Source organism: Protopterus annectens, chromosome 9.part0 (genome assembly GCF_019279795.1).
Source record: "Protopterus annectens isolate FY-2018-M chromosome 9.part0, PAN1.0, whole genome shotgun sequence".
Taxonomy (NCBI): domain Eukaryota; kingdom Metazoa; phylum Chordata; order Ceratodontiformes; family Protopteridae; genus Protopterus; species Protopterus annectens.
The window spans coordinates 1,495,195,745-1,495,211,869 of record NC_056743.1 but is presented as its reverse complement, the minus strand read 5'-3'; the positions used below and the strand labels follow the sequence as shown (position 1 = coordinate 1,495,211,869).

The 16,125-nt window shown below is 41.0% G+C and overlaps 1 protein-coding gene across 2 annotated transcripts in view; it reads right to left on the bottom strand.

Moving 5' to 3' along the window:
* Nucleotides 1–16,125, bottom strand: part of NOTCH3 (notch receptor 3) — a 798,092-nt gene that overhangs the window by 20,707 nt on the left and 761,260 nt on the right. The window lies entirely within an intron of this gene.

Below are 16,125 nucleotides of genomic sequence, written 5' to 3'. Positions count from 1 at the left end.
GGAAGCAGGTAACCAATGTAAAGAAATAATGTATCCCAAAAACATCTCGATTATCATACAGACTGGTCCGAATGGAGAGATGATAAAATCAGCAAGTAAGTGCACAAGTCGAAGGATAAAAAATGTCCGATCCTGGTAGGCCTGGTCTAACCCCACTGTAGGAATGTTTCCATGTGTTGATTCCTAAAGACATGGAAACATTCCTACAATGGGGTTAGACCACGCTCGAGGGGAGGATGGCCACCCTGTTGTAGAAGGAAGCAGCTTTCCAGAAAAAGTGATAAGCCAAAAAGAGTCATAAATATGACAGAGTGGACTATTGATAATAAGAAAGAAATGATGTATTGTTACTATTACACAAGAATCCCAGAATTCCAGACAAAATATATACAAAAAGATTAAGAGAGAAATTAGAGGAAAGAAAAATACTTGAACAAGAAAAACTGTCAAAAGCTTCAAATGCAAACTTGTGGTCAGTAATACAAGGGATTCATGAAAAACATTATACAGACCATGAAACCTTACACCCTTTGTAAAAAGAACAAAATCTAGAGATTTTTGAAAGATATAATAAAGAAATAAGGACATGGGAAAGAAGAATAAGAGCTGATACGGTGCAATATTTATACAAAGGAGAAAGCTAATTTTAATCAATATAAAAAAAGAAATGGGCAAATTCTGGAGAAATATCTATGAAGATCCTGTGGAACATAAACATGCTGAATGGACAGAAGAAGTAAAGGAAAAAATAAGAAGTTCAAAGGTACAGGATATGGAATTGCCATGAAGTAATGGCCAGAGAAATGGTAAAATTAAAAAAAGCTCCTAACTGGAAACCCCCACGCCCAGATGCAGTATCTAATTTCAGGGTAAAAGTATTAAAATCTTTATACAAAAATTTAGCTGAGTAAAACCTATTTATATATGCACCCCAAACAGATGCCAACCTGGTTAACAACAGGAAAAAACAACACTTCTCCTTAAGAGCGAACCTGCAAGCTTTCCTAAAAACTATAGACCAATAACTTGCCTTCCGACGATGTACAAACTATACCCTGAATTATAATAATTCCAGGGATAAAAATTCAAAGGGGATATTCTAGGGTGACTCTGCCACCAGTACCCTTTTGTTTTGCTCTTAACCCATTAAACTGTCTACTTAACAGATTAGGTCATGGCTATAATTTGGCTCCCGGAAAACAACGAAGTGTAAAGACTTCTCACCTTTTTTTGTGGATGATTTAAAACTATAAGTTCATCAGCACAACTACAAGTGGTCAAAACTTTCTCAGATGATATAAGAATGTCACTTTGGTCTTGATAAATGTGCAAAAGCAATCTTTAAAGCAAGAAAGCTGCAGCATCAAGAAAATATTAGTCTGGGACAGGAATGTGACATAAAAGAACTTGAGCAAGAGGGGTGTATAAATATTTAGGAGTTGATGAAGAATCAACAATAAAACAAGAACAAACACAAATAAAACTTAGTAAGGAATATTTTAGAAGACTAAAACTAACAATGAAAACAGTTCTGACATCTAGAAACAAAGTCCAAGTTATAAATCCAAGTTATAAATCAATTTGCTGTTCCCGTCCTAACTTAGTTTTGGAGTGACTGACTGGCCCCAAAAGGTATTGGATCAGGTGGACAGGACAACAAGAAAAAATGCCTCATGCTTATCACATAGGTTCATAGGTTGATACTAGGCTATCTGCCCCAGGGCATTTATAAGCCTAGCCAGAGTGTGTTTGGCTTTCACCACCCTTTTAGATTAGTTGACTGTGCCTCTGTATAGTAGGTCACAGAAGATAGCCCTTTTAAGGTTAGTTTACTGTACCTCTGTCTAGTAGGGACACAGAAGAGATCCCAGGGGTAAACCTACGATCTCCTATCCACTCGTCAAGATTTCTCCTGAAGAGGGTCATTGAGGGGCTCTGCCTAACATGGATTGGGATTTTGTTCCAGAGTGAGGGGAGCCTCTGGGATATGAATCTGTCCCTCCAGCATGTCTTATTTATTTCTGTGCTGAGGTTTAAGTCCCTGGAGCATGTAGCTCTAAGGGATTTGGATTTCCTGAGGTGGAGCATGTCCATTAATTCTGGTTTGGACATGGCTTTATACGTCAGGCACAGATCGCCTCTGAGTAGGCGGTAAGCAACTGAGTAGAGCTGGAGTTTCTTTAGCCTAACCACATAGGACATCTGTTTTGAGTCCTTTGATCCTCTTGGTGAGGTACTTTTGGGGTCTTTCCAGTTGCTGCAGGTGTCGGGTAAGGTACATCCCAAATGGGGCACTGTATTCAATTATGGGCCTGATGAGTGATGAGTAGAGGGGCACAATGACCTCTCTTGATCTAGATGTGAACCCTTTCGTGATAAGGTGGGCTATATAGAAGGTCTTTCTAACCACTTTGGCAACGTGATTGCCAAATCCCTAATTACTTCTTCCATACTTAATGGATTACCACCTATGTGGTAATTTGTGAGCACTTTGATTTTCCCAAAGGGGATGACTATACACTTTTTGGCATTTAGCTTTAGGCCATGGCTCTGGCACCAGTTATCCATCTCTGTGAGACCCTTCTGGAGGATGCTTGTGTCAGTCGGCGAGTTGATTATGGCACCCAGTTTGCAGTCATCTGCGAACTTGGTCAGCCATAGTCCTCCTGTGTTAGCCTGTACCTCAGAGAAATATATACTGAACAAGACAGGTCCCAAGACTGAGCCTTGTGGGACGCCACTTGTAACTGGTTTAGAGTCTGACATGGCACCTGCAATTCTGACAATGGGGGTTCTATCCCTGAGCCAGTTTGCAACCCATCTTGTGACATAGGGGTTGATATTTAAGCTGGTGAGCTTATTTATGATGCCCGAGTGGGGTATTGTGTCGAAGGCTTTTGCGAGGTCCAGGTAGGCTGTGTGGACTACCTTCCCTTCATCTATGGCCTTGGTGACCATTTCAAAGAAGTCGACCAGGTTCAAGAGGCAAGATCTGCCCTTAACAAAGCCGAATTGGGTAGGATCCAGTGTTTGGAGGTTCCCAATGTCTTTGTTTATGAGTTCCATGATGATACGCTCCATAGCTTTGCAGACCAGGCTAGTCAGGCTTATAGGGCGATAGTTTCCGTTGTGGCACCACCTTTGTGGAGTGAAACCACTGTTGCTGTATGCCATTCCTTGGGTACATATCCTGTAGTAAGGCTGAGATTGAACAGTGACTTTATGTGAGGGTTCAGTTCTTCTTGGAGTTCGTGTAAGACACAGCCCGGGACACCGTCCGGTCCCATTGATGCTGTTTTTTGCTTTGGAGAGGGCAGCTTTCACCTGTGCGTCTGTGATGTCAGGGAGGCTTACACTCTGTTGGGATAGACATTTGCTCTTTTGGGGGGGGGGGGGAGTTTGCACTGAACCTGTCTGCCAGGATGTTGGCAATGTCTGTGGGTTCAGTGTATTTTTTGTCATTTTGCACTAACTCAGAGCATATCTGGGAGTTACCACCCAGGTTCCTGACATAACTAAAAAAGGCCTTGTGATTATCTTTAGCGTCTTGTGCAATTTTTCTTTCGAAGCTGGCCTTAGATGATTTTATGAGGGATCGTAGTTTATTGCTAGTACTGATCAGAGATGCCTTTCCTTTTTTGGGATTTTGCTCTATCATGTAGTAGTTTCCTCCTTCTGTTATATAGCTTATTTATGACTGGGGTCCACCAGACAGGTCTCCTGCCTTTGGAGGAGTGAGTCTTGGTTTTATTTGGGATAGCACGATCCATGCATTCCTGTAGGTGTCCATAGAATGTGTTTGGAAAGGATTCTGTGGTTTGGGCCGTATTTTCCACTGGCTCAGGGGCTTTGAAGGATTCCACCTCGGTTTTGAGAAGTGTGAAGTTTGCTTTTGAGAAGTTCTTCACCGTGGTTTTCTTGGCTGGGGGTGGGGATGGGGTATGGATGTCCAGTGAGATCAATTTATGGTCAGATCTTACCAATGAGGGGTATACCTCTGGTATGGAACATAGAGTCCCCATGTTGGTGATGATCAGGTCCAATATGTTTTCCCCTCTTGTGGGAGTGGTGACCAGTTGTTCTATAGCATTTGAGTTTATAAATTCTAGGAACCATTGGGCGAGGGTGTTGGGGCTTGAGTAGTGCTCCTAGTCTATGTTTGGGTAGTTGTAAAAATCAATGTATACCAAGATTTTATATTCTCTGTTCTGAAAGAGGAATGGGTCTCCTCGAAATCGATTAGATGTATAGATCTGCAATCACAGAACTGCATATATATATATATATATATATATATATATATATATATATATATATATATATATATATATATACACACACACACACACATCTGTTGACCTCACAAGATCCAAACATAATGAAAGTTTTAAAACATGAGGAGAATGCCTAGGATGACTTCCCTGCTTAGTTCAGCAGAAGCATATTGATGTATGAGTGAATTTAAGTACACTTTTATCTGCACTTTTTCATATAGTACTGCATTTTATTTATTTTTTTCACTGAATATTAATTGATGCCGCGGTGGCGCAGCAGTGGCGTTGTTGCCTCACAGCAAGAGGTTCTCCCGTTTGATTCTCGGCTTGGGTTGGGAGTGCCTTATGTGTGGAGTCTGCATGTCCTCCCCGCGGTTGAGTGGGCATTCGAAAGACATGCATTGAATGGGCATGCCTTCGTTGAAGGTTGGGCGTCGGGTTGGCAACTCGACACCATAAAAATCAACTGCCAATCATTAGTGGACCGGAGTTCCACTGTGGTGACCCCTAACCGGGAAAAGCCGAAAGACAAACAACAACAACAACACTGAATATTAACTGAATTGAAAATCGTGGTCTCTGTGTCTCTACAGTAGGTTCCCCACCCTCCTTCCCTGTTCTTGTTTTGGTGTTAATCTTGGTGGCTTTGAAATTGCCCACCCCTCTTGTAAATTTGTATTTGGATACTCCTTCTGGGCCCATCTCATTTGCTCACTCACCTGAGTGCAGTGAGATCATATTCTGATTTCAGGCACTCCTACTAGTCCTATCTCTTCAGCTGTATCCACTGTGTACAAAGAGAGCATTTGGGAAGGACAGCCCCTGCAGCCTCTTAATCCTGATCTGTTCCCTCCCTCCCTCAAAAAAAATAAATAAATAAAAGATTTTATATATATATATATATATATATATATATATATATATACTTTATTCAGTTGTTGTTATTGTAACTGTCTTAGTTTGCTGTTCTGCATGCTATCTGTTCAGTTGCTCTTACTCTACACTTATTATTGCTTGTTAGCAGCCTTCTAATTTACTGCCTTCTGCACTTATTTTTAGTCATTTGTTAATTTAATTGCATTTATTTAAACTGTATTTGCCGTAATATTGCTACACATTCAAGTATGCTAGCCTGCACTGCATTTGAATTGTATTTATTGCTGTTTTAACTGCTTTTCTGTAAAAAAAAAAAAGCTAAGCTTGTTTCCTGTCTTTCCTGTAACTAGTCTAGTCCAGATACAGACTTGCTGTATCCAGACTGTTGGTAAGCTTCTAAGCCTCCCAAGCCTTTCTGTGTTGGGGGGATGCCTTCTAGCTTATCAGTGGGAGTGGTAAACACTAGGTAGCCTATCTACCACAAGAGCAGTGGTTTTTGGTCCAGAAATTGTAGTTTATTGACCATTTGGGAAGTTTTTCCATCTCTTTCAACTTTCTGGTTTAAAAGCCTGCATTTGCGCTTGTTTCCTGCCTTTCCTGTAACTAGTCTAGTCCAGATACAGACTTGCTGTAACCAGGACTGTTGGTAAGCTTCTGAGCCCACCCCCACACGCCTTTCTGTGTTGGAGAGAAGCCTTCTAGCATATCAGTGGGAATGGTAAGCACTAGGTAGCCTATCTACCACAAGAGGAGTGGTTTCTGGCCCAGAAATTGTAGTTTTTGGCTGTTTTGGTAGTTTTCCATCTCTTTCAACTTTCTGGTTTAAAAAGCTGCATTTGCGCTTGTTTTCTGCCTTTCCTGTAACTAGCCTTGTCCATTTACAGATTTGCTGTATCCAGGACTGTGTGTAAGCTTCTGAGCCCCCAAGCCTTTCTGTGTTGGAGGGAAGCCTTCTAGCTTATCAGTGAGAGTGGTAAGCACTAGGTAGTCTATCTACCACAAGAGGAGTGGTTTCTGGCCCAGAAATTGTAGTTAATTGGCCGTTTGGGCAGTTTTTCAATCTCTTTCAACTTTCTGGTTTAAAAGCCCACGTTTGCGTTTGTTCCACATCTTTCCTGTAACTAAGCTAGTACAGGTACAGATTTGCTGTATCCAGGACTGTTTGTAAGCTTCTGAGCCCACCAAGCCTTTCTGTGTTGGAGGGAAGCCGTCTAGCTTATCAGTGGGACTGGTAAGTACTAGGTTGCCTATCTACCACAAGAGGAGTAGTTTTTGGCCCAGAAATTGTAGTTTACTGACCATTTGGGCAGTTTCTGCATCTCTTTCAACTTTCTGGTTTAAAAGCCCACATCTGCGCTTGTTTCCCACATTTCCTGTAACTAATCTTGTCCAGATACAGATTTGTTGTAACCAGGACTGTTTGTAAGCTTCTGAGCAATGCCAAAGTCTGTTCTTCAACTTTTCCCTTAGATCTGCTAGTTCTCTCGTCTCCTGCACTTTTACTAGCTTGTTAGTTTAGCACTTTACCAGACTTCTTGTAGCAATTATTGTAGTACACAAAAGATCTACCAACACTTAATGTTTTACATGGAAACATCTCCAGCACTTATTAATGCCCACCCCTCCAGGCATGTCTAAAGGTCAGTTCCCTGTGCTTTCTCCTATAAACCTGGAGAACTTGGGCATTCTGAGGCAATGTAGCAACTGCCTCATGTACACTGACAACCCTCTCCTCTTACACCCCAACACTCAAACTTGTGAGAGATGCACTTATATATCCAAATTGGAAGCCACGCATTCTCCAGCCAAGACTGGAATGGCTGGTCAAGTGGAGAAGGTCAACACTTGCACCACACCACATTGAACACATAGCCCTCCAGAACACACACCAGCATTCCTTTACATAAAAACACAAACCACACACCCACCTTTGCGGAGGTTCTCAATAAAAATCTTAACCAAACAACACAGACATCCAAGGCAGAAATGCACTCGACCACCGCAACACAACACTATTCACGAGACACATAACTCTCCTAAACAGTGTGCCACTCAACCAAAGCCCCTGAGGCAAAACAACATGCCCAACACATTAATCATAGGTGACTCCATAGTGAGACACACTGATGTCCCACTCACTAGGTTGAATAAGGAGAAAGTAACAGTCTGCTGCCTGTCAGGCGCCAGGATCCACCACATAACGCACGCACTCAGGTCCCTCAACAACACGTACAAATATGACTCTGTCATTGTACATGTGGGTGTGAATCACCTGAGATGTACCTCCCTGGACTACATGAAAAGAGACATGCAGGAGCTCTTGGATTATGTAGCCCAGGTGGGTATGACCCTAGCACTGAGCAGCATCCTACCATCACCCAGAATGATACCACAGTACAAGCAGAAAATGATTGATTTCAACAATTGGCTAAGTTTCTGGTGTCATTCTAAGGGGATCCAGTATCTGCCTGGAATGACATGACTGACAGACTTTGATGCTTTGCCAGAGATGGCCTGCATCTGTCACCCCTGGGGTTCCGGATACTGGCCAAGGCTCTTGCCACCCCTATAGTGCCTTTTTTAGGCGTTGTTCCAAAGACCAAATTACCACCGTAATAGCTACAAACAAATACAATTTGAGAGTCATGCTGCTCAATGCTAGAAGTCTAAATCTCAAAATGCACTCACTTGAAGTACTCCTTAAAATGGAGAACATCGACATTTGTGCTGTAACAGAGACCTGGTTCAAGGCAGCAGAAAGCACCCCGGCACTACCAGGCTACAACTCATTCCACACCTTTCGGCCTCAGAACTTGGACCGAAGCTCCAAAGGCAGTGGTGTTTCCATATTCATAAAGGATGCACACACCTCCAGACTGGTAGCCCAACATAACGCATCTGAGATACTTCAGATACAGCTAACATTGGTTAAGACAGCGATTCAGGTCATAGCCTGCTATAGGTCCCCAACCATGTCCCAAGATTCACACTCCAGATTCCTAAGCTCCCTGGAGAATATTAGGGTTCAACCTAACACTCTCATACTGGGTGACTTCAACTACCCCACCATTAACTGGGAAAACTACTCATGTACCAATATACTTACCCAACGCTTTTTGGGATTCATTAATTCCAATGCCCTGGACCAACTCGTTCTTACTCCCACTACAGGTAGCAACATCCTTGACCTGGTCATTACTAACATGGGTGACCGTTGCTCTACACCAACAGTCAACTCCTCTCTGGTTAGATCTGATCACAAGCTAATCACCTTGGAAATCCACATCTCTCCCACCCCCCCCCCCCCACAAAGGTAACCACTATGAAAAACTTCTCCAAAGCTAACTTTGGGCTCCCAAAAACAGAGGTGGCTAACTTCAAGGCACCCATGCAAATGGAGAATAGTTGCATGACCACCATATCATACACCAATGCACTGTACAAACACGTACACAAATGCATGGATCTCACCATACCTAACAGAACTAAGAAGCTCTCCTCAAAAAAAAGGAAGCCAATCTGGTGGTCCCCTGCCACAAACAAACTCTACAACAGAAGGAGGAAACTGAAGCGGAATAAGGTGAAGTCCCAAGACTGGAAAAACTCCCTTATCAGCCTCAGCAAAAGGTTGAGATCCATCATCAAATCCTCTAAAGCTAGCTATGAAAACAAAACTGCAACAGATAGTAAAGAAAACCACAATGCCTTCTACAGTTATGTAAAAAATCTCCATGGCAATACCCAGATTTGCTCTGAGCTACTGCACAATGGTATCACCTATACTAAGCCAACAGATACTGCAAATATACTGGCGAACAGATTCAGCGCTAATTTACCCCTCTCCCCCAAAGGACCAATCACAATATCATTAGATTGCCAGGCACCCAGTATTACTGTTGCACAGTTTAAAACAGCATTGTCCAAGGCCAAGAATACAGCTTCTGTGGGACCTGACAGTATCCCTGGGTGTGTTCTACATGAACTACAGAGTGAAATGGCACCTCACCTGTGTGCCCTGTTCAATCACAGTGTCACCTCAGACTTTGTCCCAACCGAATGGCGCACTGCTACAGTCATCCCTCTCCACAAAGGAGGAGCGACTACAGACCCCGGGAACTATCACCCCATTAGTCTGATGAGTCTGATATGCAAAGCTATGGAACGCATCATCACGGACCTAATAAACAAGGATATAGGGAATCTCCAAACTCTGGATCCTACACAGTTTGGTTTTGTGAAGGGTAGATCATGCCTTAACAACTTGGTTGACTTCTTTGAGTCAATCACCAGAGCTGTGGATGAAGGTAAGGTGGTTCATACAGCCTACCTTGATCAGGCCAAGGCTTTTGATACCATTCCCCACTCAGGAATCATAGAAAGCTGGGCATCAACCCCTATATCACTAGGTGGGTTGTAAACTGGCTCACAGATAGAACCCACAGTGTGAAAGTAGCTGACTCCAAGTCAGACTGCCGACCAGTCACGAGTGAAGTCCCACAGGGTTTGGACCTGTTTGTTATCTACTTCTCTAAAGTCCAGGCCAACACAAAGGGACTCTGGCTGACAAAGTTTGCAGATGATTGCAAGTTGGAAGCTATTATCAACTCCCCAAGGAATGCTGACATCCTACAGAAAGGCCACAATGACACCAACCACTGGTTTCAGAACCATGGCCTTAAGCTCAATGCCAAAAAATGTGCCTTCGTCACCTTTGGGAAAAACCCAGTTCCCTTGAATTACCACATTGATGGTAGTACACTGAACACAGAAGGTGTTATAAGAGAGAGATCTGGAAACACAGGTTGACAGCAACCTCTCTTTGGACCACCATGTTGCCACTGTGGTCAGAAAGTCCTTCTATGTGGCATATCTCATTACTAAGGGTTTTGCATCCAGGAAGAAAGAGGTCATTGTCTCCCTCTACTCTTCCCTCATTAGGCCAATCATCGAGTACAACGCCCCATCTGGCATGTACCTCACTAGACACCCGCAACTGGAGAGGCTGCAAAAGTACCTCACAAAGACTTAATCACTTGTCCTATATGGACAGACTCAAAAAACTCCAACTATTCTCTGTCTCATATCGCCTACTTAGAGGCAATCTCTGCTTGACTTACAAAGCCATGTCTGACCCAGCTCTGTTAGAAATTCTACATTTAAAGAAATCCCAATCCCTCCACACCACATGCTCCAGAGACCTCAACCTCATTACCACAATCAACAGAACATGTTGGAGGGACAGGTTCATAACCCAGAGACTGAGGTATGGAATAGACTTCCCATACATGTCAAGCAGAACACCTCACTGGCCCTCTTCAAGAGAAATCTTGATGAGTGGATGGGAAATAAAAAATTCACCCCGGGGATCACTCCAGTGGCTCTACTAGACAGAGGCACTAGGAACTAAGGTTGGGTGGCACGATGCCACGGTAATCCTATGGGCTAGGCTTGTAAAGGCTCCAGGGCCATTAGCCTAATACAGACCTATGAACCTATGTCAAGCAGGAATGGCATTCAAACCAGAAGTGGATAAAAATCAGGCAGCAACTAAATGTGCCAAAAAACAAAAGAAAGAATATAAGGTGAAGGATCAGATGAGAAGGCAAGAAATGTGGAAAATGCATAAATATAGTTGCAAGTACAGAAAACTCTTGGAGCAACCTCATGTCGATCAGGACCAAAAGCAGGAATGGTTAAGGAGAGCTGAATTTACACCAAAAGATGAAAGGTTAACACTGGTGGCCCAGGATAGTGGACTATGTACACATTGATTTACAAAGTCCATTGAACATGTGGCAGAAACAGACAAATGCAGGTTTTGTAAAACAGAATTATGAACAGCCACACAAATTGTTGCTGGGTGTGATGCACTAATGGCAAAAGGAATAATAACGTGGCAAAAATGTTGCATTGGGGATTGCACAAAAATTATAATATTGAAATAGCTGAGAAGCACTGGAAATATGAGCCACAAAGCATTATAGAAAATTATGAAATTTATATCATAGGGGATCACCCATTACCAACAGTTCAAAAAATAGATGCCAGAAAAAACAGAAATAGTAGTCCATGAAAAGAAGATAAAAGTAGCATCAATCATTGAAATTGCTACACCAAGTGACTACAGTGTCTTATGTGCAGAGAGACAGAAAGTCATAAAATACTGGGATTTACAGGCAGAAATGAGGGAAATGTGGAAGAAAGATACCCAGACAGTTCCAATAGTTATAGGGGCACTTGGTCTTATGAAAAACAATTTACAATCATACTTAGATATGTTACCGATATATGTAACTCCACATGAAATGCAGAAGAAGTCAGTTCTGGGCACATTGCATGTGCTGTAAAAAGCACTTCTGGCTAACATCAAAGATTGAGACCATACTAATTTCATGAACTTTAATCATACTATGACGTAGGAACAGGGTTCATTCCCATCATGGTATTAGAAACCCAAAAGACTTTGAGAAATTAAAGTGAGAGATGCCATTTCTTGGTTGAGACAAGCAAGGGAAAGAGGCAAGTAAACTGCACCAAGACACTTGTAGTCTTAAAATAAAATTGGTTAAAGTAGCTAGAATCAGTGATCTCTCTAAGTGCCAATAAAAATCCTGACATACAGATACAGATAGCCAGATTTTTAAAGGAAAATTGGCAATAACTAGTGAGCAACTTTACACTTTAGAAAGAAAGTATGACCTGCAGTTACAGTTGTAAGTCTGACCAAACACAAATACATTAGCAGTCATTTTAAACTAATGACCACTATGTGCCTGAAAAGGAGTTTAAGAAAATAACAAACAAAGGAAATAACTTAAATTGAACAAGTGGCAGTTTTGGTAAGACCCATTACAATAAAACAAGAAGTTATAGTACTTACAATGTATACTGAGATATGACCTAATCAAAATATCAGATTTTATGTTTATCTGATTAGCATTACTTATTTATTTTACTTATGTATAAATGATTAAGTGTCGACTTTGGAAAACTTGAAGTTCATCTTCAAGAAGGAAACATCCAAATGTTCTGCTAGCCTCAGGTTTATTCGTATTTAAAATAAGAAGGCTAAAAACTTAATGGGAATGTATGGCTAGGCTTCTAAAGATACTCACAGATCAATAGCCTAATAAGCACTTATGAATCTATGAACTAGTTGAGACTGAAGACTAATGGAATGGCCATCTAGCTACAGAATTTCTACATGAGGCAACACTCCCCCATGCAGGTAGCTGTAGCCCATGTATGTTCACTCTCATCTATTATAACTACTTTTCCCTGCATTGTGGATTAAATTTTAATTCTTGTGATGGGTACCCATTTCACTTTGCAGAACTGTAGAAATACTATGCTGCTCAAAGTACCATTAGAGTTTTAAAAACATATGCTTGTTTTGACAGGATTTCTACTACAGTTTGTCTCTTGCCACCTTTTTGATGGATAGAGTCAATTACATAAAATTAAGCTGCTATTTTTTCCATGTATGATTCTGACTTGAAAAATTAATGTATTACTTGGCTTGTGAGAATAGAAAACTTTTAGTTGGGAGAAATTTATATGATGTTCAAAAGAGAAAATACACCTAGCTGCCTTCCTAGCCTTTATTAGGAAACATAGTAACTAATCCTAACCAAAGCTAAAATGGAAAATAATTATAGGTTATAAAGCATTCAGCATGCACTGGAGGATAATAAATACACAGGATTCTAAAATGGACATGTTTTGGTAAGGCAAACATCTTATGATATAACATAGCAGAGTGTAATACACACACAAACTACAGCAATCCAGAATACACACAGTATGCACTGGAATCAGTGTCATACTTACCTGTAAGATCTGCTGTGTCAATTCTTTCATATTCACATCAACTCAAGGAGCTGGAAAGCCATTTCTAAACATACACATGCAGACAGACAAACATATACAGATAAGCATACACACAGACAGACAGATGCAGTGAAAGTAAAAGGGAGTCCATACTGCAACAGTAGTCCCAGTGTTTAAACATCTAGTGCTATATTAATTTGTTACAATCATGCAACAGCATTCATGAAGAATGTGATGAATACTGCAATGGTAATAGCCACAAATTCAGGCTTATGATGGAGGAACCAACATGTTTTGTAAGACTGCTCTATTTCTGGAAATCAGCTTGCATTGTAATGCTTTCAAAAGCTATGTATGGAAGTAAAAGTAACAGCTTAGCACAGAAATGTTTATGAAAAAGACAGCAGAAGTAACTGCTTTACTTGTAGAATGAATTCTTATTGGGCACTCATATTCTGGTGATCACAACATAAGGTAACAAAGTTAATATATGGATAGTCCTTGCTTAGGTGTTGGCCACCCCAGCCTTTCTTACTTTAAAGCAACAACAGCTAGACTGTTTTTTTCTCCATCTTGGGTTCTGGTCAAGTAATTTCTCAACTGTCTGAGAAAATATAGGGAGTGCAGCAGTCTCCTCCTTGTATTTCATGGTTCAGGAAAGAATACTGGCTGTTGTACTCTGTCTCTGAGACCAAAACGGACATGAAGGACATGTTAGACCTTAATGGCATTCTGTCTTGGTGGAAGATAATGTAAAATGCAAGACTTGCAGTTTAAGCATCCTTTCAATGGAGACAGTGGTCAACAGAATAAAGCATTTTCCATACTAGAAATTTAAGAAGCACAATCCTTAGATTGTTAAAAAGCAGGATGGATGTCTCTCCAAGGCAAAGATCAAATGCCATGATCCGAGGTTCACAATCTCTATTAGGAAAAGGGTGAGAGTACATACTTCATAGGAAGACAACTTGAGAGAGCTAACAAGTAAACATTCACAGAAGTATATACCCAATCTGCTTTGAAGAGGAGATTTGGGTAGCTCAGGATTTGTTGTACACAAACTTTTTGAGGTGAAGTGTCCTAAACCATGTACTATACTAATAATCTCACCCACTGTCCAACGTAAATAATTTTAGAAGTATGTTTCTGAGCCTCTCTTAGAAATTACCTCTTGTCTAAAGATCTTCCAAATCTGAATTACAGGCCTATCTTTATTTAAAGTTGTCAGCTTAAGGCTGCTGAGACTGCGGTGTACTAGAATGTCTTGCAGATGTGTGAGGAGGAAGCAATACAGTGAAAGAGTGCAGATTCTTCACTTTTTTCTCTCTCCCCCACATGGGAGAATCAGCTGCGACCAGCTCCTCTCTTCTTCTTGTTCACCAGATCTACAGCACCCACCCTAGCCTCCCCTGGGCTCAACTTGACCACATCTGAGACCAGTGAGGAAATGGAGGACAATGGTGAAGGAATATACTACTAGTATAAAACTTCTAGAACACATACTGCAAAATCATGTACTGAGAGTTTTCTGTTCTACAAACAATATGCTCAAAAATAAAACAAAAGTTTTCCTAGACACAAAACCTTTGGTGGCTAGTATGATGGGCAGGCCATTCCTAAATGCAGAAAGCTCTACAGCTATTGCAGAGAGAAAAATCAGCCTACACAAGTAACAAACAGCCAGTGGCAAGTAATATCTAAATACAGCTGCTAAAACTTTCCCAGAAAGAAGCATTCCTAAATGCAAAACACTCTAGAAGAGCACCCAAGCAGGCTCTGCTGACAACTGTGATTTCAACTCAGTTCTATAAATACTTGTTCACTACACAGATAACACATTAACAAAAGGATTTTAGAATGGACAATATAAAAACAAAAGAATAAAATGCTAACATAAAAGTCGTTGTTATAGCCCTCCAAAACAACTGCTACTCTTAAGCTTTTCTGAAATGTTAGCAAACTGTAACTAGCACCATGGCCAAACAATTTAATATACATAATTAAGTAATTCTTTATAGGTTAATAGACTCACAGGTTGTACTGTCAAGCTTCACGACCAGTTTCATTGCAGACAACATTACATTTACATGGTGGCAAAAGTGACACAAAAAACAATGACAGAAGAGGCAATGCAACAATCGGGCATATAACATTTTAGACTACATTTCATGCCTGATTGTTGCTTTCCTTTACTTACTACATCCCATGCCCCACTGTTGTGTTATCTTTACTTAGCATATCCCATGCCCCACTGATGCTGTCCCCTTGTTATTTAAGAGTAAATTATTTCCCCTTTCAAATGTCTCTCAAACCCCTCTGCCATAAGCAGTTGCTATTCTCTAGTTACTGTATGAACTCACCCACAGCAGCACAAGCCCATGAAGACTGTGAAAACAGAATGGGATAAAACGTCTAAGCAGTATGACAATAACAACAACGTTACTGCTAGGGACTGTGCATTTCACTGCAGTACATCAATGCAAGGATCAGATCATACACATCACAGCTTATTTAGTTTTGAAAAACAACTCAAAGTAAAACGTTAACATTAGATAAATAGCTACCTGACCCATCCACTTTGACAAGTTACCTCAGTCTATATAACTAATTGTAAAGTGCGTGGTGTAATGTGGTGTGGACTGGCCAGGTTCCCAACAACAGGATTATTCATATGCAACAAAAAGTACTGATTCTTCATATGACTCCAATAGTTTTAGAGGTGAATAATATTTTAGAGCACTAAAGATGTCAACACTGTACACTTACTGTAAGCCTGACAATTAGTGTATAGGAGGTTGTGAAAAGGCATGCACAGTGCATAACTAAGAAGAGAAGAACCACACAACATGTACATGATCTATGATGGGAATTTCATGGTACATGTGGCTCTTAACTTGGGAGTGCCCCAAACCTACAGCCACATAAATGATGGAATGCCAAGAAAAGCAAACTCAAGTAAGCAAGTACTTTCCCCACCAGCCAGCTCGTACAACTGATAATCATTTACACTTGGCTGTTGTACTGGATTAAGTACAGCCCCATGACTGGATTAATCACTTCTCTTCAGGCACCATGATGAGAAAATACAGGAACGCAAACATCAACTACAGACTACTTGCAGCATCTGCTATCCTGTGAAAAGTGA